The following is a 24,561-nucleotide window of genomic DNA, read 5'->3' on the forward strand; positions in this document are numbered from 1 at the left end:
TTCTACCATCCATCCATTCATCAACTCATCCTCCAACTACTATGCCTTCCATCTACTCTGCTAACCATCCACACATCCACTCTACCATTCATTCACTCTGCCATCCATTTGTCAATACCTTCTGCCATTTATCTATCAATCCATCAACGTTGCCATCCATCCATCAATTCTATCACCCATCCATCAATTTATCCATCTCATCATCCATACATCCATCCATACATACATCTACCTGTCTACTCTGCCATCCATTTACCCGGCCACTTTTCCATCCATTCAGTCTGCCATCCAGTCTGCATCCATCCATTTTGCCCTCCATCCATTTCTCCATCAACTTTGCCATCCATCCATCCATCCATTCATCTCATCATCCATCCACCCATGCATACATGCATCCACACATCTACTCTGCATCCATCTACCCATTCACTCTGCCATCCATACAGTTTGCCATCCAGCCATCCATTCGGCATCTCTCCATTTAGCCATCCATCCACTCTGCTACCTATCCATCCACTCTACCATCCATTCATCAACTCTACCATCCATCCATTCATTCTGCCATCCATTCACTTTGTCATCTATCAACTCTGCCATTCATTAATTATTCTACCCATTCTGCTGTCCAGTCATGCATCCCCTTTGCCATTCCTCAATCCACTTTGCCACCCATCCATCATTTCTGCCATCCATGAAGTCATGCTATCTACTTGTGCGTCCATCCATCCATCAATCCACTCTGCCATCCATCCATCCATCCATCCACTCTGGCATCCATCCACACATCCACTCAACCACCTGTCCACTCTGTCATCTGTCCACCTATGGACTCTACAAGCTGCCTATCCTGCCAATAATAGTTTCATCCACTTTGCTATCCATCCACCCTGCCATCCTTATTCCATCCATCTATTATCCATCCATCCAGTCTGCCATCCATCAATCCACTCTGCCATCCATTCACTCATCTTTTCATCCACTCATTCATCCCTTTACTTTGCCATCATGTTATGTATATGTCCACCTACCCAGCCATCCCTTTACTCTGCCATCATTTCCTCTGTGCATAAACATCTCTATTTACTCCCATCCATCCTACCATCCATCCATCTACTCTGCCATCCTTTCATTTGTTCATTCACTATCGAGCCATGCCTTTACACTGTCATCGTTCTTCCTGTCCATTTACCCATCCCTTTACTCACTCATCCATTCATCCTTTTACTCTGCCATCATTTCACCTGTCTAGTCATTCATCCTTACACTCACTCACTGATCCACATAAGCACCCACTCATTCATCCATACTTGCTTCTTTCCACCCCTCCTATAATTATTCCTTCTTTCTATCTCTGTAGTATTTACCCAGCTGCCGCCTTTTCTTGCTCCTGCTTTCTCTCCTATTGACTCTGTATTCAAGCGTTAATGAGGAGCTTTTGTCTGGTGTTCTAGACAGAAGAGGACCATAAAGAACACAGCCCCCACTGTAGCTGTTAAAGCGGATGTGGGGGTTCTATGCCCTTGCTTGGAGATTTCTGTTGAGGCTATCAATCAGCTGAAAACATAACAGAATATTGTCGTCAGACGTATCTTTGAACTTCATCAGTTTTACCACTTACCTACCGACCAGGATTCTTTACATTGGCTTCCAGGCTTGCAACTAATTAATGTAGCCGTCTACTGGGGCAACACCCATTGCATTTCTCTAAAGATTTGTTTGGGAGGCCACATATTTCCATTTCAGAACCCCCAGATCTGGAGCAAGCTTCCTCGAAATCTGTGTCTGATAGCCAGTTTTGCCCATTTCCAGAAAGCTCTGAAAACATGTTTCCTGTTATGCTATGTTAGGTTAAGCAGATTAGTAGAGCTTATATCACCTGGAAGGGTATCCTGGTGCTGAGCAGGTGTTAGCCTAACTAAACCTAGGGTCTAGTGGGACTACTTGAACAGCCAGTTCTTTAGCTTCTTTAAAAATTCAAGAAGTGAGGAAGAGTCTTTTATGTGTAATGGCAGCTCATTCCACACTTTAGTAGTGATGTTGCAGAAGCCTCAACAGTTGGATTTGATTTTCTGTATACATGCGATGTATGCAAGTGTGAGTCTGGAAGCGCTGAGGTGTCCGGATGGTTTGTCACCTTCAGAAGACTCCTCAAGACCTGGCTCTTCGATCAGTAGCCGGACCCCCTCCCCTCAGCGCCTTGAGACCCTTACTGGTAAGTAGCGTGCTTTACAGGTACTCTGATTGATTGATTGATTGATTGTCAAAGCACATGTATTGTACTAGGCCCTTTCTGCAGGGCTATCCCCAAACTTTTTGCCTTCACACTCCATTTTTACTGCCCTTTTTGGGTTCTGTGCACTTTAGCACTACTAGCCACAGTTACAGTGCTTGTGCTCTTTCCTTTAAACATGGTTACATTTTGCTTTTCCCCAATTTGCATGTTGAATTTATACATAAGTCCCTAGTAAAGTGGCACTTCATGTACCCAGGACCTGTAAACTGAATGCTACTAGTGGGCCTGTAACAATGAGTGTGCCACCCACTTAAGTAGCCTTTTAAAAATGTCCCAGGCCTGCCGTTGTGCATGTGTGTGCAATTTTAAACTGACATCGTTTGCCTAAACCTCTAAACCTTAGGCCTGAACGTTCCTTTTGAATACATATAATTCACCCCATGGATAGGTCCTAAACAGCCTAAAGGGCAGGGTGCATATAATGTTGATATAAACCACAGAGACAGGAGATATAGTCATTAGGTTTATTTCCAAACCTTAAACCCTCTTCAGTAGCAGGAAGACACAGTGCATCTCACCAGACAGCTATATCAGATTGAATCAATACATTCTCTACCTGACATAAAACCTAGCTATATCAGAGCCTATGTCATACAGTCATTAAATTAACAGTACAAGATAAAATACATACATAACACTTCTTCCCCCCTACAATAGCAAACAAAACAATAAAAATGAAATAAAGTATAAAATGATATTCCTACAGTAATCCGGATTCAGTATAAGGAAATGGCACATGACAACACCAGAACATTACAATGTAAAAGGGAAGTGAACAAACCTAATACTGAACAAAGGTGATATAATCATCCAGTTTTTTCGGCTTTGTACACACACGTTTTGCACGGGCCATTCCTCCCCCCTTATCATTTTCTTCAATAAGGCTGTGCGAGCAACACGGTTGTTCTTCATCTCTACAAGTAACTAGATTTTGTGTGTTACCTATAGAACTAGACTCAGAAAACAAATCATCCACCCAATCAAACGTTTTCCTGTTACTGTTTTCACTGTGAAAGGAAGAAACTTTACCTTTGAAAAGTGCAATTCTATTTGCATTCCACACCTTCCCATCACTAAGTAAAGCAGCATTACATTAAAAAAAATGTACTTTCAAAGGGGAAGAATACTTGCTTTCTCCTTTACGAACTAGTCTTCCCAATTTCACTTTCACAGATTCACCCACTTGTAAATTAGTTTTGTTTTTCTGGTTGGAACTAGGATGTTTCTCCTTCAATTTCCTTTGTTTCGTCTCCAAAGAGGCTTTCACTTCTTTTGCAGACCACGAAATGCTTTCAGTACACTTCAACCAACCCATATTATCCTTAGTGCGGGCGGACCTTCCTCTCATGAGTTCAAACGGTGAATAATTAGTAGACTCACATTTAGTGACCCTGTAAGCACCAACCATTTTCCTCAATTCATCCTCCCACTCACACCCATTACTCAAAGCCAACTCAATTATGTTCTTAATCACTCTGTTGAAGCGCTCAACACATCCATTGCCCTCGGGATGATAAATCGAGGTTTTTCTGTGGGTGATACCACTCTCTTTTATAAATTTCTTAAACAAGTCACTAGTAAATTGTGTCCCATTATCAGAAACTAAATCCTTCGGTAATCCTTCTCTTGCAAAAATTTCCCCAAAAAATCTAAGCAATTTGCCTGAGTCAGCTCTTGAAACAATTTTATATTTAGGCCATTTTGAAAAATGATCTATGGCAACAAAGATATACTTCTGTGTGCCATCACTAGTATCCATTGGACCAAAAATATCAACACCTATCCTCTCCCAAGGCATATTGGGAACCACAATAGGAGGTATAGCAGGTTTAATAGTCACTAGACTTTTGTCAGAATTTGAGCACTCTACGCACTCACGCACAATCCTTTCTATGTCCCTATCAATGCCAGGTCACCAATATGATTGTTTGATCCTGTGTTTAGTTTTCACAATTCCCATGTGCCCCTCGTGGCACAATTTCATAACCTCAATCCTGAGATTAATAGGTGGAATTAATTTCCCACTCCGGATAATTACACCGTCCTCCACGGAGAGTACACTTCTGACCTCCCAGAACGGTGGCAACTCACTAGAAAGAGTAGATTTATTAGGCCATTCATTCAAAATGTGAACAACCACCAACTTTAAAATTGGATCAGTTACAGTACTGTCACACCAATCCTTGTGTCCAATGCTCGATAATTCCCTATTAAAAATGCTAGCTACCAACCAATCATCCCATTCATTTGTCAAATCTTCATTAATAGGAAGTGGACATCTACTCACAAAATCCGCAACTCTGTTCTTAATGCCAGGCAAGTAAACTATGTCATAAACAAAATCCAACAATTGTACTGAGAATCTCAAAATCCTAGGAGAAACATTGTTCAACCCACCCGAAGTGAGCACCTTAGTGAGGGGTTTATGATCCGTTCTAAGTGTAACCCTCGTACCCCAAATGAATTGCCTAAAATGTTTCAAACACCATATACATCCCAAAGCTTCCCTCTCGATGACGGAATATTGCTCCTCAATGGGTGTTAAGGCTCTAGATGCACAAGCGATGACACACTCACTACCGTCCATATTAAATTGTGTTAAAACGGCTCCAATTCCCCTCCCACTTGCATCCGTTGTAATACAGCTTTTAAGCTTTGTGTCAAAACCCTGGAGAGCAGATGCACAACAAATGTCTTTTTTGATATTGTCAAAGCTTTCCTGACATTCTGGAGACCAAGTGAAAATAGATCCCTTTTTCAGTAATTGTCTAATATGAAACATTTTCCCCGCAAAATTATAAACAAACTTAGAATAGAATTCTGCTAGGCCTAAAAATGACCTGACCTCATCCTTATTTAGCGGTGGTGGGGCATTCTTAATAGCATCAACCAAATCCCTTTTGGGCTGGATCCCTTGAGCACTAATTTCATGGCCCAAATATGTAACACTTCTCCGAGCAATTTTGCACTTAGACTCTTCAGCAGTCAACCCTTTGTTACTAAGTACCTCCAATACCTCATTCAAAACCACATCGTGTCTCTCTCTGTTTTCTTCCATAATTAAAATGTCGTCCTGGAAAAATAAGACGTTTTTTACATCCTTAAATAACACATGCATGATCCTCTGGAACATGGCCGCAGCTGAGGCCAAACCAAAAGGAACTTGGTTAAATTGAAAAACTCCAATGGGAGTGATGAAAGCAGTCAGGTGTTTGCTTCCCTTGTGGAGTGGGACCTGGTGGTATGCTGAAGTCAAATCGATACTCGAAAACCAAACCATACCCTTGGTTGCAGAAAGTAATTCGGCAATTTTTGGAAGAGGGAACACCTCAATAAAAATATTTTTGTTCAACTCCCTAAGATCAACACACAAACGAACCCGGCCGTTGGCCTTACGTGCCACGACCAAAGGGGCGACCCAGTCCGAGGACTCGATTTGTTCAATGATCTCCTTATCCACTAGCTTGTGGATTTCAGTAATGACCTCTTCTTTAATGCTGAGAGGAATGTTCCTCACTTTGTGGATACGTGGGACAGCATCCCGTTTAAGAATTATTTAATGTGAAAATCCCTTAAGGATTCCAATTCCACCTGAAAATACTTTGGGAAACCTCACAACTAAATCCTTCAAAACATTCCCCCCTTCGCACTGAATACTCAAAACGGGATCTTCACTGTTGGGATCCAACATTATACCTAACTCCCCTTGATCCCACCAGCATAAAACACTAGGCCCAGAAATAGACACGTACAGTTTGCATTGTGCTTGTCTCCCTTTGAACTCAAATAGCAACCCGCGGAAACCAATCAGGTTGATAGGTTCACCTGAATAACCAACTGGACGAATATCAGGAACATTTAATTATTTGCCAATTTTCCCACAAAATTTATCTTCCCAAACATTTTTGTTGATTATTGAATAGGGAGATCCAGAATCTGCCATTAGTCAGACTAACACACCCCCTGCTAAAATCTCACACACAGGTTTTTTCCGTTTCTTTGCACCAGTTGAATTTTCTTCCATATCACTCACACAACTAACAATGTTATCTTCATTATCAGAAGATCTGTCATTTTCTTCCTCCTGTTCACACTCATCCACGATGCACTTCACATTCTTGGATTTGTGGCATACGCGTACAAAATTACCAGGCATCTTGCAATATGCACATTTTTGTCCAACCGCTGGACACCTTCTATCATTAGCCAAATGTGAATTACTCCCACAACGATAACTCTTCCCATTGCTAGACAAATTTGTGTTCTGTTTAGAGTAGGATTTGTTTTTTTCCCCTGGTTTTTCTACTTTTTTATATTTGTCATGCGTGCTAACTTTAGTAGCGCTATTGTTTTTCACAAATTTCACAGAGTTGTCACCCTTATCAGTTTTGCTAACCACTGTCTTGGCACATCTTGAAGTGAGTTCTGCTTTGCTAACAATAGCAGTTATTTCACGTAGAGACGCATCGCCATTGATCCATAATTTATCCTGTAAACTTTCATTATTACAATGCATGATCAATTGGTCTCTAATAAGTTCTTCTTCTATTACTCCAAAACTACAAGTTAAAGCTAACCTTCTCAAAGAAGCTATATTATCCTCAACTTTTTGACTGCACTCCTGCTTCCTATGATAAAAGTTATATCTGTGGACCGCCTTGCAGACCGTAGGAGCAAAATATGCATTTAAATCAGCAATAGCTTGTGTAAAAACATTAGATTCTCCACTTGAACTACTATTTTTTTGGATACGATTATATATCCTTAACCAGGGCCTAAACAGTGAAGCAAAACTTTCTTTTTCCTTTCAGCCGGAAATTATTTGCTTTCAAAGGTATCAAGGTAATTAATGAGATAGTCACGCCATTCCTCCCATCTCTGGCTCGAAACCTCACAGTCTTTAACCATGAAAGGTTGAGGGGCTGGTAGGTTCATAGTTGCTGTAGCCATAGTTGAATTACAGGAGGTTGTTTTTACAAGGAAAACCATTTAAATTAATAACACTCCTTATCTAGAGATATATACACTATCAATTGTAAATAAAATTAAATAACACAAGTGTTGAAAATGATAATAAATATCACAGGCCTAAAGGAATATTCGAGATACTCTACACACACAATTAACCATGTTGAAACTTATAAATCATAGGAGTAAAAATTAATGTGAAATTCAAAAGAAGATTCCTTTTAAATCACTCAATGTGTGTGTTTCACCAAAAAGCTGTAGAAATCCTGACACACAGTGAGCGTGTCACCGGAGAACTGTAGAAAACCAATAGTCAGAGTACCTTTGATACGCAGTGAGTGTATTACTGAATCAATATCGTTCCTAACAGAGAATGCTCTCCGTACGCTGCGAAATCCTCCGAAGAAAACTTCTCCACACACGTTTATCGTCCGTTGCCAAGAGCCAGGAAGAAACAAAGCTGGAACGTTCCACTTGCCGGCGTTCAAGATGACAATTACACGTATGCAACGCATGCGTCAGTAACGTAATGAAGACATCTTTGAACTCCACACTGCGCACACGAACAGATCCCGTGCAGAGGCAGGAACTCCGATCGTTGCTTCAAAAGATGCACATTCAGGTAACAGATTTTCTTTGACCAACGATAGATTAAAGTTCTCACTCGTTCTTATAGTAAAGCGGGGAATAGCAATAACGTGGCTAACAGTGGACGGCAGTCAGAAATCCTTTAAACTTAATATTTAAAGTCAAATCACGAGACATACATGCCGTTCTTCACACATTACGCTAAAAATCCCATAAAACTCACCAGGTACAGTAAGTTGACACGAGTGAAAATCCTTACAAAGTTGGATGATGAATAAAAAACAGTGCTTTCAACTGCAAAAGCTCTCCAAAAAGATACAGAGATGACTTGAATGTCTTCAAACCAAGGAAAGTCCAAAATTCCTCTTCAATCTTGCGTGGGTTCGTAGGGTTTAAGGCATCGTCGCCATTATAATGTTGATATAAACCACAGAGACAGGAGATATAGTCATTAGGTTTATTTCCAAACCTTAAACCCTCTTCAGTAGCAGGAAGACACAGTGCATCTCACCAGACAGCTATATCAGATTGAATCAATACATTCTCTACCTGACATAGAACCTAGCTATGTCAGAGCCTATGTCATACAGTCATTAAAGTAACAGTACAAGATAAAATACATATATAACAGTGCAGTGTACTTAAAAAGTTGGAGATGCACTTTTAACTTTTACATGTTCTGGTACTGATATACTGAGAAGGAAGACCTACCTGAACTTTTACAGTGGTCTGCTCCGACAGCCCCAACAGCTGAAAGGGGAGAGAAAACATAGATTAAAAGAGAAAATGGACTAAAAGGAATAAAAGTAAATAGTAAAGAAACAAAGGAAAAACTTCTTGTTCTCAGGCGATAAACAGGGTAGAAGATATCAAGGAAGGACAAAAAGCTTAGGAGAAGGCATTATTGGTGCCAGACTCAGAAATCAAGAGGAAGCACAGTGTTGTACTATAAAAAGAGCTGAGTAGCAAACAAGAAGGAAGAGCAAATGTGTGAAAGAGTGATGAATCCTCAGATGCTGGGAGACCAATGACCCCGCAGGGACTGGACAACACTGAGGAACAGCAAGTCATGTATGAAGACCTCTTAGCTTGAAAGACGTTGAGCAGTGCCACAGGACAGTCAGCAGAATCAATATTCGTGGGAGCCATATCCTTGAAGACACATTAAGGTGGACGCTGCTGGAGAGGTCCTCCAAAGTGCCACGCTCTAGAAGGAGTGTGGCTTCACTAAGTGAGTGAGAGAGTACGGGGTGGGGGGCAGGAATGGAAAAGCGGAAAGACACCAGAAGAAGTAGTTCAATATATAGGCTTTTTTCCCCATTCTTAATATTTTCTTTCCTTTAGTCACTATGGTTGCACTCTGAGAATCTGAGACAAGGTATAACAGGCAACAGACAGAACTCAGGGCGATAGTAAACTAAAAAAACATGATATGTAAAAAATAGACACAGTTCCACTCATATTCTAATAATAAAATTTAAATCTGCTAACAGTGAACAACAGACAGAATCTACAATGGAGCTAAGAAAGCCACAGGACGAAAAAAGGGATGAGGCTTACCTGTGCCTTTTTATCACGAGGGCTTTGGAGGAGAGCACTGCTCAACAAATACAGAAAAGAAACACCAAAAAAGACCATCAATCAAGAAGTCATTAACTTTGGCTGACCATTTAACTGCTCCAAAACACCTGACATTGTTGAAATTTGGCAGAGATCGCTGTTAGCATTTAGCTGAAGCCATCTTGTTTCCGGCAGTCATCTTGTCTAACCATGTGCTCTCATGTGCTCTTTCCATCTTCGCTGTTGCTTGTCCTTGTGCTTTGCTCAAGAACTGGCCATACTTAGCCCCTGATACTCTGAACATGCTCAGAAAAGTCTGTAGCTGCCCATGCACCTGCTTAGGCTTGTTACTGTCAGGATGTTTTTACTAAAGTCAGCAACTGTTGGCTCCTCCTTCTTTGTTGACTGTGCATTCTCTGTATGACCATCTATGTATGTAACTCTTCCTATGTGTGCTTGTACCGCCTTCTTTTCAGCTCCTCCTGTGTCGGTATAAAAGATCCATGGCTCTTTTACTCCTTGTGCTACTTTATAAACTACAGAAGGGTGTTGTGTGAATGTAGTTCTACCTCATATGGTTTGATAAATAATTTTTTTGACATTTCAGTTTCCGTGCCAACGTCTATTTACTGGTCTGAAGACTTGCGTGCAGAGAAGGGCGAACCCCTAGCACTGGTAGGCCTTGCTGACGTCTACTTCTACAACATTGCAGTGCAGCTTGAACCTTTATTAAATTCATTTTTGCATATATAGCCATAAAGAAATAAAAAAAAAAAACATAGCCCTACAGTATTGTTTATTTTCCAAAGCATCCAAAGTGGCACTCCTAAATTAATTTTTCACTTTTGCAACAACAACCTCTCCCACAGAATAACATTGGGTCGACGTATTATATTTAATACAAGATAACTTTCAATTAGGAGCATGTAGGAATATCAACTTTGGTGTCTGAGAAGTTGTAATTATAAATCCTCATTAATGTTAAAGTCGGATCTTAAGTTACGATTTTTAAAATACAACTTTTAGAAATTTGTCATTTCCTGGTCTTAACGGTTTGGTGCCTAATCCCTTTCCTGTAAAAGACACACAATTGATGAATGGGATCAAAACATTCACACCCAGTCAAGAGATCTGGGTTAAATCCATCATTCTTTTGCTCACCATGCCACCCCAAATTAGACCTGGCCATATGCAAATCAGTCTTAACCCTGTGCCTCATTGGAACAGTAAATAATCAACAAGAACTAGCCTCAGGAAGAAAGTAGTTTGTGTGTTTTCCCAGGGAGAGGAACGTCTGTTTCTCATGAAAGCCCTCACACACCTACCTAGTTGGTGGCATGCTTCATAATCGGAACCCACCCGGTGACACCGAATGTGCCCCGGGTGTGCTACAACGCCTGTTTCCAGCGTAGCGGCTATTGGTTAGTGAGTTGCAGTGATGGCATGTGCATGTAGGTTAAAAAACTGTCCTTGGGTCACACTACCCAGGAGGGTTATTTTATTGGTGGGCCTTTGGCAGTATTAAAAACAAAGCGGCAGATGTACTTGGAGAGTACTATGGGCTCCCTCATCCACTGTGGTCAACATGTTTCAGCGAGGCCGCATATTAATCTGGCTTTCAACAGGACCTTTAAATGTGAAAAGTGTGAAGAGTGAATAAAACAGGGTCAGATAGTGTTTATATGACCAATTATGTGACGCACTCTCTAAGGTGCGCTATGTGTGAGAGGAGGATTTCCTCTTGTGATAGATACTCTGCTAATGTCAGAGCTGCACCTCATGAGTTTCCGGCAATGGGGCCCAGCTTGTAGTCACACTTTCCTCAAAGCTCGCGGCCCGTGTTGAGACCTACCTACTTGGCTGTCCTGGAAATTTCGTATTGGGAACAGTCCAGCCCCAACTGCCAAGCCAGGTCCTCCCTGGACCGGAAAAAAGCATCCTAGGACCAGTTTGGGGGTTTCACCCTTCATCAGCCAGCATAGCTTGATTCCAGTGGCACAGTTAGCCCGGGACCCATGTCTGGGAATACCCAGCGCACTAAGGGCGAGGAAGCAAAAGGCACACAATTGATGGTGCATGCCACTGGAAGCAAGCTATCCTGGCTGATGAGGGCTGAAAGCCCGAAACCGTTCCTAGGATGCTTGTTCCGAGTCAAGGGAGGACCTGGCCTGGCAGTTCGGGCGGGACTGTTCTCATTGGGCGCAGGGTCAAGACTGAGTTGCATATGGAAGGGTCCAAACTAGAATGGCATGGTGAGTAAAAATACTATGAATTTAGGCCCAGAGCTACGTACTGGGGTGAATGTATGACTTTGTTCTGCATTCTGTCCATCAATTGTTCTTTTTGCATTTGTATTAAAACAAAGATGTTCCCTTGGTAATTATATATTCATGCGTATCACACTATATTCTACAGATTTAGTTGTTTATACTTTGTAAATCAGTCACTTCTGATTAGATTTCATTCTTACCATATTTCAACATTTGCTCACTGCACGGGTATAAGTAGAACCACAAAGAGGCACTAGATTCAGAAGAGATATTACACTTTACAAATCCAGATGTACGTTTTATATTCAGTTTAATAAAATAATTTAAAACAGCATGTGCTCAGTTAATCAGAGCCCACTCTTCTTTTTGCCTATATTTTATCACAGATCATCCATTAACTGTGATAGATTAACACCTATAACACATTCTTATGCTGCACACAATATGGTCCCTGTACTCATCACAATGTAAAAAACATTTACAAAATCATTAATATAATAAAACCACAAAGGGTTGTTGTCGACGCGTTTCGGTGGATTCTGCTATGCGCACCACCTTCCTCAGGACAGTTAAAAATCAACACAATAATCTGTAAATACAAAAAGAAATTGAAAATCACTGTGGTACATTGGATTGCAATTTTTACATATACATTAAACTTACGTTAAACTTGTTGACCTCTCTTCTCTTTTACTGTTTGTAGTCCTACTTATATCACCTCATCATCCATCATGTATAATGAACCATCCATCCTGGGCTATAGATTTTATTCTATCAGCTCATGTTTACAACCACTGCTGATCCTCATCTACTTGGCTTTATTTGACACAGCTTTTATGGCCAGCCCAAACACCCTCTCTTCTCTCCCATAGTTGAATATTTTCCTCTAGGTAACACACCTAGTTCTGCCAACATTTGGCATTTGTCACGCCGAGTGGCACGGGTATACCCAGACGTGGGTCCTGTGCTGTCCATGCCACTGGAGTCAAGCTGTCCTGGCTGATGAGGGCTGAAAGCCCGAAACCAGTCCTAGGATGCATGTTTCCAGTCCAGAGAGGACCAAGCCTGGCAGTGCGGGCTGGACTGTTCTCATTGGGTGTAGGGTCAAGACTGATTTCTTTATCATTGGGTCCAAACTGGAATGGCATGGTGAGCAAAACAACAATGGATTTAGGCCCAGATCTCTGTACTGGGGTGAATGTATGACATTGTTCTGCATTCTGTCCATCATTTGTTCTTTTGGCATTAATCCTTTTCCTGGGTCACAAGACTGGGTGTAGTTGTTTGTTGGGCATTTTATGCCTCCAGACAATCACAAAATTGAGGAATTAATAATGCCTGGATGGGCCATCAGCTGGCAGGATGCGGGTGGAGCTGGGCTCATCCCCACTTGCAACTGAATAGGCGGCTCCTTGCCTTGACACAAAGGACCGGTCACCACTGCATTGTTCATGCAGACTGTTTGGCAGGGAAAGCAGGAAACATCAATTCTCTAGAAACCTCTGTATCTCAAAGACACCTGCATGCAGTGGTGTCCAATGAATTTTGAAACTGGTGAGGCTTAAATTGGTGAACTAAACTAATGTAGCTGAGCTTAACCCGAAAGCCTCATTTTCCTCCAGGCTTTCTGCAGTTTTGAAAAAATGAGCCAAATTGTACTTTTTTCAATACAGTTTTCAAATACATTTGTAAAAAAAAAAAGCTACAGGTTTTACAGACTGAACTCGAAGGCACTCATCAAGGCATTCACTGGAGGGCTTCTACCTGTACTTTGTTCACAGAAATTAAGTGCTGGTGTTCACACATTTCTAAGAAGTGCACTGCAAAAAGTGAGACCTCTAAACATCAACCTAATAAAATCATTGTGTAATTTGGTACTCAATAGGTCAATTGGAATTAAATAAATCTACAATACCCAGAATGCTATGGATGTTTAATGAAAGCTTAGTACTGGTCCACCGATCTCACAGGAGACATCATCTGGGAACAGTTTAATATCGATACTCATTTTCTTCAGGTTCTTCAGGATTTTAACTGTAACTTTACAATAATAAACTGTTCTACGCAGCGGAAGCTGAAACATCTGAACTGCCCTGTCATATTGTAGTCATATTGTATATCATGACATTACATCTACTAATGTACTACTGAACTACAAGTAGAATCTGTACCCTGCAGCCAATCAGCAGTTACCAAGTGATCCCTGCCGCAAAATAAACGTGTATTCCTCAAAACAATGCACAATATATAAGAAAGCCCCTCAAATATGCAGGAGGTTGCACCCCTTTTGATGGTCCCTCACATGTGCATCAGTATGCCCAAAAAACACAACAAGTGGAGTGCAAAATATACATCAGAACGTCACCAAATTTGCTGTGGACATTCTGCAAATGCCAGACCATTATGCAGCAAACTACCCTTGAAAATGTATATGAGACTATACGCCAAGTGCTCTGACCTCCTCCTCCTAACCATGCAGACTCACACCCAAATATGCATCTGACTGTTGCCAAAAGATGATCTACACAACTTCACAAATACGTAGTCTCCACTAATGTGGTCTATCTAGTTATTGCCTGAAAAAAATCAGCCTTGGACTGGCCTTTCAGACATTCCGGCACTGCCAGATGACCTAGCTTGATGGGGCCAGTGTGCAGGCTGTGTTTTTTTGTCTCATCACAGTGTATGGGACTACAAAAATGGCCCACATACTGGCTCTTTTATGATGGCCCATCTGGCAATGCCAGAGTGCCTGAAAGGCCAGTCCACAATGAAAAGAAATGCATAAATCCTTTCCCTAAATTAATACAAGGACATTCACGTATGAATGACATTTTGCTAAATGTACACCAGAATGTGCAAGCCGTTTCCTGTGAAACATTTCACTCCTCTTTTCAAAGAAACATGTGTAGGCTTATTTAATTTCTATCAAATGTGCCTCATATGTCTTTTCAAAATGTCTATTGCTGTTACCCTCTCACACAGATCACTGCTCTCTCCATCTGAAGTCTTCCAGTGCAGGCCTTTCAATGCTGTTTCTATGTTTTTCAGGTGTAAGGTCAAAGTATAGGAGATAACCCAGCAGCAAACTTGGGTTAGAGGTCTTTTTTCTAAGATGTGGTCTTCTCCATCACGAGGACTCCCATGAAGTCTGTCCAAAGTTACAGTACTACTGCAATTATGAGATAGTAATGAGGAACGCTCATACAGCGCAAACTATGGACTACACCCAATAATCAGTTGTCTTAAAACCTTCTCAGTGTTCCCAGTGTGAAAGAGCATTAGGTTGGGAGTTTTGATGTTCACTCCAATTCCCTAAGCCTGTTTACTTTCCTTTCTGCTTCCAAAGAACAGTGGGCCTCATTCATGAGGGCGTGCGTCATTTTTACACCGCCGGTGAGTCACTTTTTGTGACGCACCAGCAGCGTAAAAAATGTGCCTTGTTGCACCATATTTACAAAGTGACGCATCTAGGTAGATGCGTCACTGTATACCCCTGCGCTACATTATACCTACGCCAGGAATAATGTATGCAGGGGGGGCGTTCTGACGCAAGACAGGGTGAAATCTATAAGATTTCACTGCGCCACTTCTAGGACACAAATGCGTCAATTTCTTACGCCTGCCTCTCAGCAGGCTTAAGACTGACGCAGGCCCTTTCACATGGTGCTTGCCCCATGTGAAAGGACACATTGCTGGCGTTGCGTCACTTTTGTGACACACTCCAGCAATGCGTCACTTTTGCGCCATACATATACGTCAGAAATACTGACGTATCTGTAACTCCTTGCGCCAGGATGCGTCATACTGTAAATATGGCGCATCATTGGTCTCGCAAGGAGGGCGCAGTGAAAAGTGACGCATCGCTATCTTCACGCAGCGATGCGTCACTTTTCATAAATGAGGCCCAGTAAGAGCAGTTGTTCAGCTATAATACTATTTAGTGGAGAGCTGAGGCTGCTTCTTGTGCACCTTTTGTGGCGAGGATTGACTTTACAACATTGTTGTAAAGCTCGGCTAAGGGTGTCTGCTGATGTTGCAGACTAAATATTAGGATCTAAAGACATTCGGGGGCATATTTACAAGCCCTTTGCACCGCTGGTACATCACTTTTTCCCATATTAAAAGTGACGCATGAGCGGCGCAAGGGGTTTGTAAATAAGCCCCTCGGTTTGCACTGCACCTGCCTACAGGGTAAAAGTGTAAGGCCACCCCTATCTGCAACTCTGTAGTGTGTGCTGCAAACGGGTACACACAATTACTGCTGGGCCTGCCAGACTATTGAACAGCAAGCTGTCTGTGAGACTGGCCATGGCCCAACAACTTTGTGAGTTGATTTAGGGCCAGTGTTGTTTTAGTGCGCGGTTCCTCTCTGCCGGCCTGCCCTCCTTGTCACCCCCTGGATCCATTGTCTCATCTTTTACTGAGAGGGCAGAGGGATTTGCACTACACAGCACATGCGATCAGCTCATCTCCTTTCACCAGGCTGAAAACAAATAAAACGTTGTGGATAACAAGCAACTCAGTATAGACTGTGCTTTAATAGAGTCAGAGTAAGTAATTCGCTCAATACGGACTCTGGTTTAACAAGGCTGTCAGATCAACATGGTTTCTTTACGAGATTTTTTTTACTGCTGTATTGCTCAACTGAACAACAGTGAATTCTGCATACGAGTGCCCTCAGCAATACCAGCTAAGCCTTTTTTCATACTTATTTCTCTTGCTGATTCGGAACCATCAGGCTCAGGGAACCTTCTAGGTGACACCGATATGCGCCTGCACACACCAGAGCTGGGGCTCAAATGAATAGTATCCACACTATCCTGGATTTAATTGCAGCGCGGGAAGCAGACACCTAAGGGCCGATTACGATCTCAGTCGGAAAGCCACTGAGAATGTAGGTTCACGGTCCGACTGCCAAATTACGATGTTGGCAGTTGGTCATTCCAACATGGTTCCAAAGGGCTAACTGAGTCTGCCAGCCAGTTGAAACCACACCGTAATCCCCTATGGACAGCATTTCCTCCGTCAGGATTATGATGTCAGATTTCCACAGGCTTTCCTTGCCGGCCTTTCTGACATGGAAAGGCTGAAAGTAAATGACTTTGGGTACCTCTAGCAGGGGCCTCTTGCTTCTGCAGCCCAAGGTTGTGGGCTGAGGGTGTACCTATGGTGCCCCAATGTAAATCCCTATTTTTGGAGCAGAAATCACCTTCATACAATAATCTTACTCTAAAGAGTTAGTATGTCTTTTGTCCAGCCGGACAAGAATTTATTTTTCAAATAAGAGCAAAAATAAAGAGGTGTTTCAAACACTAGATGACAAGTGGGCACAGCCGTGACCCACAGAACATTGAGACAGAACAACGAACACAGAATGGCCAAAGGGCAAGGTAAGATATGTCTATACACTTATGTATTAGAATTTTACAGACTTGAATCATTACTTTTTACACCATTGCACATTACAATATTGCTTAATCATATTGCATATGGCGTATGGGTGTCAAATATGGTGTAAAAAGTAATGATTCAAGTCTGTAAAATTCTAATACATAAGTGTACAGACATATCTTACCTTGCCCTTTGGCCATTCTGTGTTCGTTGTTGTGTCTCAATGTTCTGTGCGTCACGGCTGTGCCCACTTGTCACCTAGGGGCATATTACCAAGCAATAGCAATAATTATCGCTATTGCTTGGTTAGAGACAAAAATTTACCGCTGAGCTGCGGCGATTTTTATCGCAAATAAACCTTGGTACTACCAAGGTTTATCGCAAATGCGATAAAAATCGGCCGCAATGCATGAATATCGCTGAAAAGTCAGCGATATTCATGCATTAACGAGCTAATGCTCTTAGCCATGTTATCCACCTCCCATTCGATAACATGGCTAAGAACTGCTCAGGGCAGGTGTTAGCTTTTGGAGATATTCGCGCTTAGCGCGAATATCTCCATAAGTTGGTAATAGGAGATAGCGATGTTAGCGGCTGTTTCCAGTCGCTAACATCTTGGCACGGCCACTTTGCATGTCATTAGTGATAAATATCACTGACATGCAAAGTGGGGCCCAAGATGGTCGCTATCTCCTACTAGCTGTCGCTAACTGGTGTTAGCGACAGCTAGGTAATAGGAAGATAATTTTATCTCCGCTTTCTTGGCTTTTAAAGCCAAAAAAGCGGAGATAAACCCCCTTGATAATATGCCCCCTAGTGTTTGAAACACCTCTTTATTTTTGCTCTTATTTGAAAGATAAATTCTTGTCCGGCTGAACAAAAGACATAGGGGCATATTATCAAGGGAGTTTATCTCCGCGTTTTTGGCTTTAAAAGCCAAGAAAGCGGAGATAAAATTATCTCCCTATTACCTAGCTGTCGCTAACACCAGTTAGCGACAGCTAGTAGGAGATAGCAACCATCTTGGGCCCCGCGTTGCATGTCAGTGAAATTTATCACTAATGACATGCAAAGTGGGCATGCCAAGATGTTAGCGACTGGAAACAGTCGCTAACATCGCTATCTCCTATTACCAACTTTTGGAGATATTCGCGCTAAGCGCGAATATCTCCAAAAGCTAACACCTGCCCCTGAGCAGTTCTTAGCCATGTTATCCAATGGTAGCTGGATAACATGGCTAAGAGCATTAGCTCGGTAATGCATGAATATCGCTGACTTTTCAGCGATATTCATGCATTTCGGCCGATTTTTATCACTTAGGGGATAAACCTTTATGATAGCAAGGTACCTAAGCGATAAAAATCGCCGCAGCTCGGCGATAAAAATATTGCCGCTAAGCCAACATAGTGATAATTATCGCTAGTTGTTGGTAATATGCCCCATACTAACTATCTAGAGTATGATTATTGTATGAATGTGATTTCTGCTCCAAAAATAGGGACCATTGTTCTCTACAATATGATACTGCCCAAGGTCCCTATACTATACCTTTTGGGTTCCCTTGTTCCTTTGTAACACCCATGTAAATCCCGGCACGATGTGGCAGGATTAACAAAGACTCCCTTCTCTCCATGGGGGCTTGTGTTACGGCCGGTTCAAGGCCGTAACACATGCTCCCATAGGGAAATGTAGGAATGGGACTGCAAAATATGCGGTCGAAAATGTGCAGTTGCATCGTATTAGGCGGTCGGGACCACTGACCAGAGGTCAGTCCGTCCTGTTTCCGCCATGGTGTTGGTAGGAGGAAACTCTGACGACATCATAATAAGCCCCCTAAGTCAGCGCAGTGTGCAATGACAAACTGAGCAGACTTGATTTCTCAGCGTTCCACCTGCCTGCAGCCTCTGCCCCACTCTTTCCCAACTCCTCACAGGATGGTAACCACCCCCCTGTGACGAGTTGGGAAAGGGTGAGGTGACCATCTTCTCCACTCCTTGACTGACACCCCTACAAATCTGAGCTTTAGGCTAAAACGTCTGAGCATAATTTCATCCTCACGTCATTAGTAGGTGGAGATTGGTCATCAAAGCTATGTCTTTACCGAGCTGATGACCTCACAAGCTACTGTAGCCTGCGGTCCAGCCCACAGGACAGGGAAGGCATTGGCATCACAGACCAAGAAAGACGCGTGTATAGCTTTTTTTTTTACAGCAAAGTTAAAGGGTTTGTTCAAATTTTGCAAATGGATGACCCTGGGGGTGAAAGTGGGGTGGAGCCCCAATGTCTTTGCTCAGAAACCACCACTGCCAGCAGGTATAGAAATAGGACACTCAGACTCCCTTCTCTGTACAATCCTGGACCTGTGGATACTACAGAAAAAGGACTACTGTGCTACTTTGCTACCTGAGTACTGCCACTCTGCTTCCGTGCTACTCTACTGGTCTGCTGCCCTACTTGCTGAGAATGAAGACTTGACCTGCACCCTTCTTCCCAGGCTTAAGTAACTCCAAGAGTCAGCCAGCTGACCTACTGTTATGAGCTACAGTGACATACCCAGCTCCAGAGGCTCTCTTTAACTGCCCAGCTGACTTGATGACTGGACCTTCTGCCTGGACCTGCCTGAGCTGTGCTGTTTTTTTCTGGAGAAAGTGCCTGTCCATCAGTGGTGCCCATCAGGTCCTGGACCATTGGTGTGGCCTCTGTTAAACTTCTTTCTGAAGAAAAGGTGAAATCCTGTAGGTCCCCCAATGTAAAGTTCTGGCAAACCTGACTCTTCGTACTATAGGGCGCACCAAGGCCCAGCCGCCCAAGATCTGCACTTCTCACTATAGCTTAGGCAGCTAGTGGTGATGGCCAATACAAAGCTTGAGCAGTTATTGTCCACAAACCCCAACAGGATCTTTGCGCTGCAGCGCAAACCATCTGCGTGGCTCTCCCTGCTCCTTGCGGCTCCTTTCACTGCAAATGGAACTCTTCATGCTTGACTTTGAATGCTCTTTTGGAGAAAGTCACCTGTTACCTGTATTCCTCCCGTGCTCCATCGTGGCCTGAATTTCTGATTTTCACCCTGTCTCACACAACCAGATAACTGCGCGTGGCGCTTTGTGCTTTTCAGTGCATTATTCACCTGAAATCTTCAACATTTCTGGTTCTACTGATGGGATTTTTGTCATTTGGTTGTCAAATAGTTTATGAAATTGTGCTGTATTTTTCTAAATTGGTGTGGGATTTCTTTTGTGTTGTGTTTTCACTTTATTATTGCTGTAAGTGCTGCATAAAATCTTTACACATTGCCTCTAAGTTAACACAGACTGTGGCTGTGGTTTCTGCTTGAGTAAGGTTTTACCTACCTCCACCAGTAGCCCAGTTATGAACATTGGTAGCAGCTGTCGGATGTATTGGGTAACACTTGATGTGAGGCACCAGATCAATCAATCAATCAAGGAATTGTGAAGCGTGCTACTCACCTGTAAGGGTATCAAAGCACTGGGAGAGCGAAATATCTCGAGGTCAGTCAAAGAGCAAGGTTGTGAGGCTCTTCCTGAAGGTGAGCAGAGTGAGGGCGCTTCTGATGTTGCTTGGGAGCTTGTTCCAGGTCTTTGCCAAAATGCAGGAGAAGGCTCTTCCGCCGGTTCCTGCTCTGCAGATGCGTGGGGTTTCCACGAGTCCGAGGTCGGCGGATCAGAGGTTTCTCTTGGGTACATTGAAGGAGATTCTTTCATTGAGAAACTGAAGCTGGTGTTGTGGAATTATTTGTAGGCGTGGGTGAGTATCTTGAAGGTTACCCTCTTCTCGAAGGGGAGCCAGTAGATGTGTTGCACGTGGTGGGTGATGTGTTCATGTGGAGGGATGCAGAGGGCGAGTCTGGCTGCGGTGCTCTGTATGGTGTGGAGCTTGCGGAGCAGCGATTTGTTAATTCCGGCGTAGCGGGGGTTTCCAGTGTCCAGTCTGCTGGTTATGAGTGCGTGGGCAATGGTGTTTCTGGATTCAGAGGGGATACATTTGAAGGTCTTGTGAAGAATGAGGAGGGTGTTGAAACAGGTGGGGGCGATGGCGTTGAACTGTCGGGTTTTGGTAAGGGAGGAGTTGAGTATGATGCCGAGGTTGCAGGCTTTGTCCATGGGGTTGAGGGGGCTGCTGAGGGCGATGGGCCACCAGGTGTTGCCCATGCAGAGGGGGAGGGTCAGAGGACTTCTGTTTCCTCCAAGTTGAGCTTCAGGTAGATGCGGCTCATCCAGGAAGCTATGTCCTTCATTCCTTCCTGGAAGCTGAGTCTGGTGGTGTGGGGGTCCTTGGTGGGGGACAGGATGCGCTGTGTGTCATCCGCATAGGATACTATGCTGAGTCTATGCTGTCTGACAATGATGGCGAGGGGGACCATGTAGATACTGACCACCTGACAATAGTAATATTGGCTCCTGTATCCCTAAGAACCTCTACCCTGCCTGTACTTGGAAGAATTTAAAGGCATGTGGGCTTTTGGCACTATCTCTCTGTCACCCATGGACACTGGGGTAAATTCAGCTGTCTCTTCCAGACTAAATGAGGCCATCTCCTCCTCAGGCACTACACTGGCCAACCAAGGGATCTTCCCTCCACTGTGGGGCTGTGTCCTTGTCAACATATCCAGATTGGGATTGACACCCTTTCCCCTGTGAAGTATTGAGGCAGCCTTGAGAGAACTCCTACCTGTTTTTAGCTTCCCCCTTTCCTGTTTTTGTGGGAACCCTGGCCAACCTTTCGGGAGTCCCACCAGATAAATTTGTGTGGACCTCGATGCTGTTCTAGCAGTCTGCTTCCTTAGCAAGCTCCCTGGAATCAGTGAGTTTACTATCCACAAGGTGTTGGCGCAGCTCTATAAAACAAAGACTGAACATATGCTCTCTAGCAATCAAGTTGTACAGCCCTTTTTAATCACTCACTTCATTGCCCTTCCCCTAATGATCCAGTACCTAGCACAAATGATCCACAGAATCCACTCAGGTCTGTTAGAGCACTTTCTGACTGTACCTAAACTTTTGACTATACTTCTCTGGGGTGAGCCTATATTTCCTGGTCAGGTACTCCTTTATGAGGGGATATTTCAATTCCAACTTCAATCATTCCCCTTTCACTAGGGCTAACAGGCCATCCCTCCCTTAATTGGGAATGTGCCTCCAAAGACATGCCCCCAGTCTACTTCATGGGCCCTATTTATCTCCAGGGCAACCTCACTTTCCTCCAACCAAATCCTTTGAAGTGGGCATCTTCTATTCTGCAGTGGACACTTCAGGTATGCTGCCATTAATCCTGCAGGAGTCTGCCTGCTTGCTCTGAGGTCAAGCTCCTTGGAACTGATCTCACTGGCTATTTTTCTTTTTTCCATGGCCGACTCTCCCCTGCCAAGGTTCTCTGAGTCTCAACTTTCCTTTCCTCTACTTCTGAGCATCTTGGCAAGCTGCAGTGTAATCTCCTGCTCTTCCTTCCTGGCCTCCAGCTCCTCTTGGGATAGACTCCTGGCAGGCTAACTCCTCCCCATCATCCTGGACATCCTCTGGAGTTTAGTTGAGCTTTCCTTGCAGCTCTTTCTCCTCATAATCCTCTAAGTGTACTTCTTCATCCTTATCATCCCTTGTTGGGGTAGATTGCCACCTCTGTACTTACGTAAAGACTCTGAGGGCTACCTGCATATCCAATTTGGTAGCCTTCCTGTCTGCCTTTTATGCCACTAACATATTTATTTAATTATTTATTTATATCATTTCAAAAGCGCTCTATCACCTGACGGCATCCTGGCGCTGGCAAACTCAAAGTGCATGGCAAAAAGACGAGCGACAGAGCAACAAGGGTGGAACTAGCTCATGGCAGTGCAACACCTAAGTTTTCAGAAACAGCAGTGTTTTTAATCTTCTTCTAAAAAGAAGGAGATCACTGACCTGTCTCAATTCCAGAGGGAGCCCGTTCCACAACCTGGCCGCAGCAACCGTAAAGGTTCTGCCACCTGTTCTGACTTTCCTGAACCTTGCGATCTTAACTAATCTAGCCGAGGCGGAACAAAGGTTTCTGGCTGGAACATACCACTCAAATTTCCTCTGCAATGAGACAGGACTCAGCCCATGCAGGGCTTTAAACACTAGACGAACTTAAACTGAATTCTCTGTCCCACCGGTAGCCAATCCAATTCTGCCAAGGCCCGGGAGGACAAAGACCTTCTAGGCCAGCCCAAAGCAAGTTTAGCTGCGGTCGACTAAATTCTGAAAAGTCTGTCCAAAAGAGACTTAGGAGATTCAAGCAAAAGGGCATTACAATAGTCCAGTCTGCTCAAAACTGTACTCTGTACAACTAATGCCCGTGCTTGAGGGGGTAGTAAGGGAAGAATTTTACGTAAGGATCTAATAATCGCAAGGCAGCTACCCACCGTTCTGGTGACCTGAGCTTCCATGGTCAGCTTGTTATTAAACATAATGCTCAGGTTGCGAACCTTATCCACTGGTCTCACTGCTGTTGACATATCGATAGGCCAGAAGTTACTTGGCAGCACTGAGGGGACCCTATCCGCAGAGCAGAAGAGCACCTCCTTACTTGCCGGCATTAAATTGTAGTGAGTTGCCCTTCAACCACTGAGCCGTGTCACGCAAGCAGCAGTGGAACTCCTCAATAGAGGTGGACTGCTCTCCCTCCAATGAGAAAATGAGCTGTGTGTCGTCAACGTAATTTGTGATGTTAATCTTATGCTCTTTGACAATTGCAATCAGAGGTTTCATATATATATTAAAAAGAATTGGGCTGATTGCCGAGCCCTCTGGCACCCCATGGGTGATGTTAATCAGATCAGACTGATAAGGAGGAAGAGACACTGCCTGCGTTCGAACCCGTGGGGAAAGATTGAAACCATTGAAGAGCACAGCCCTTCACCCCAACCTTCTCCAGCCTGCTCAACAGAGTCCCATGGTTGACCATGTCGAACGCGACAGACAGGTCAAGCAGAATAAGAACCGCTGCCTGATCCCTGTCTGCCCGCGACCGAAGTTCATCCATCACGGTCACCAGGGGCGACTCCATACCATGAGCAGGCCGAAAGCCGAACTGATCCTCCTCCAACAGTTTGTGCTGCTCCAGGTGATTGGAGAGCGTCCTACTGACCACTTTCTCCGTAATTTTGGCCGTAAAGGGCAGGTGAGAGATCGGCCTGTAGTTCTTGGGACATTCTGGATCCAGAGAAGCCTTTTTGAGAAGAGGGGTTACCAAAGCTTTTTTCCACTGCAACAGCACTACACCGCTGTTGAGGGATTGATTACAAATTGACCGCAGAGTAGGAAACAATTCTGTCTCAAAAGTCTTCCAAATTTTATGAGGTACTGGGTCTAAGGGGGAGCCAGATGAAATGCCCTGTGCTACTTTACAAAATTCTTCCAAGATCAAAGGCGCAAACTCGGTTAAATAGTTATCATTTTTAATAGGATTATCATTTTTAATCTCTGGGTAGAAGATAGAAACATCCTTAACCCT

This window comes from Lissotriton helveticus, chromosome 1_1 (assembly GCF_964261635.1).
Source record: "Lissotriton helveticus chromosome 1_1, aLisHel1.1, whole genome shotgun sequence".
Lineage (NCBI taxonomy): Eukaryota > Metazoa > Chordata > Amphibia > Caudata > Salamandridae > Lissotriton > Lissotriton helveticus.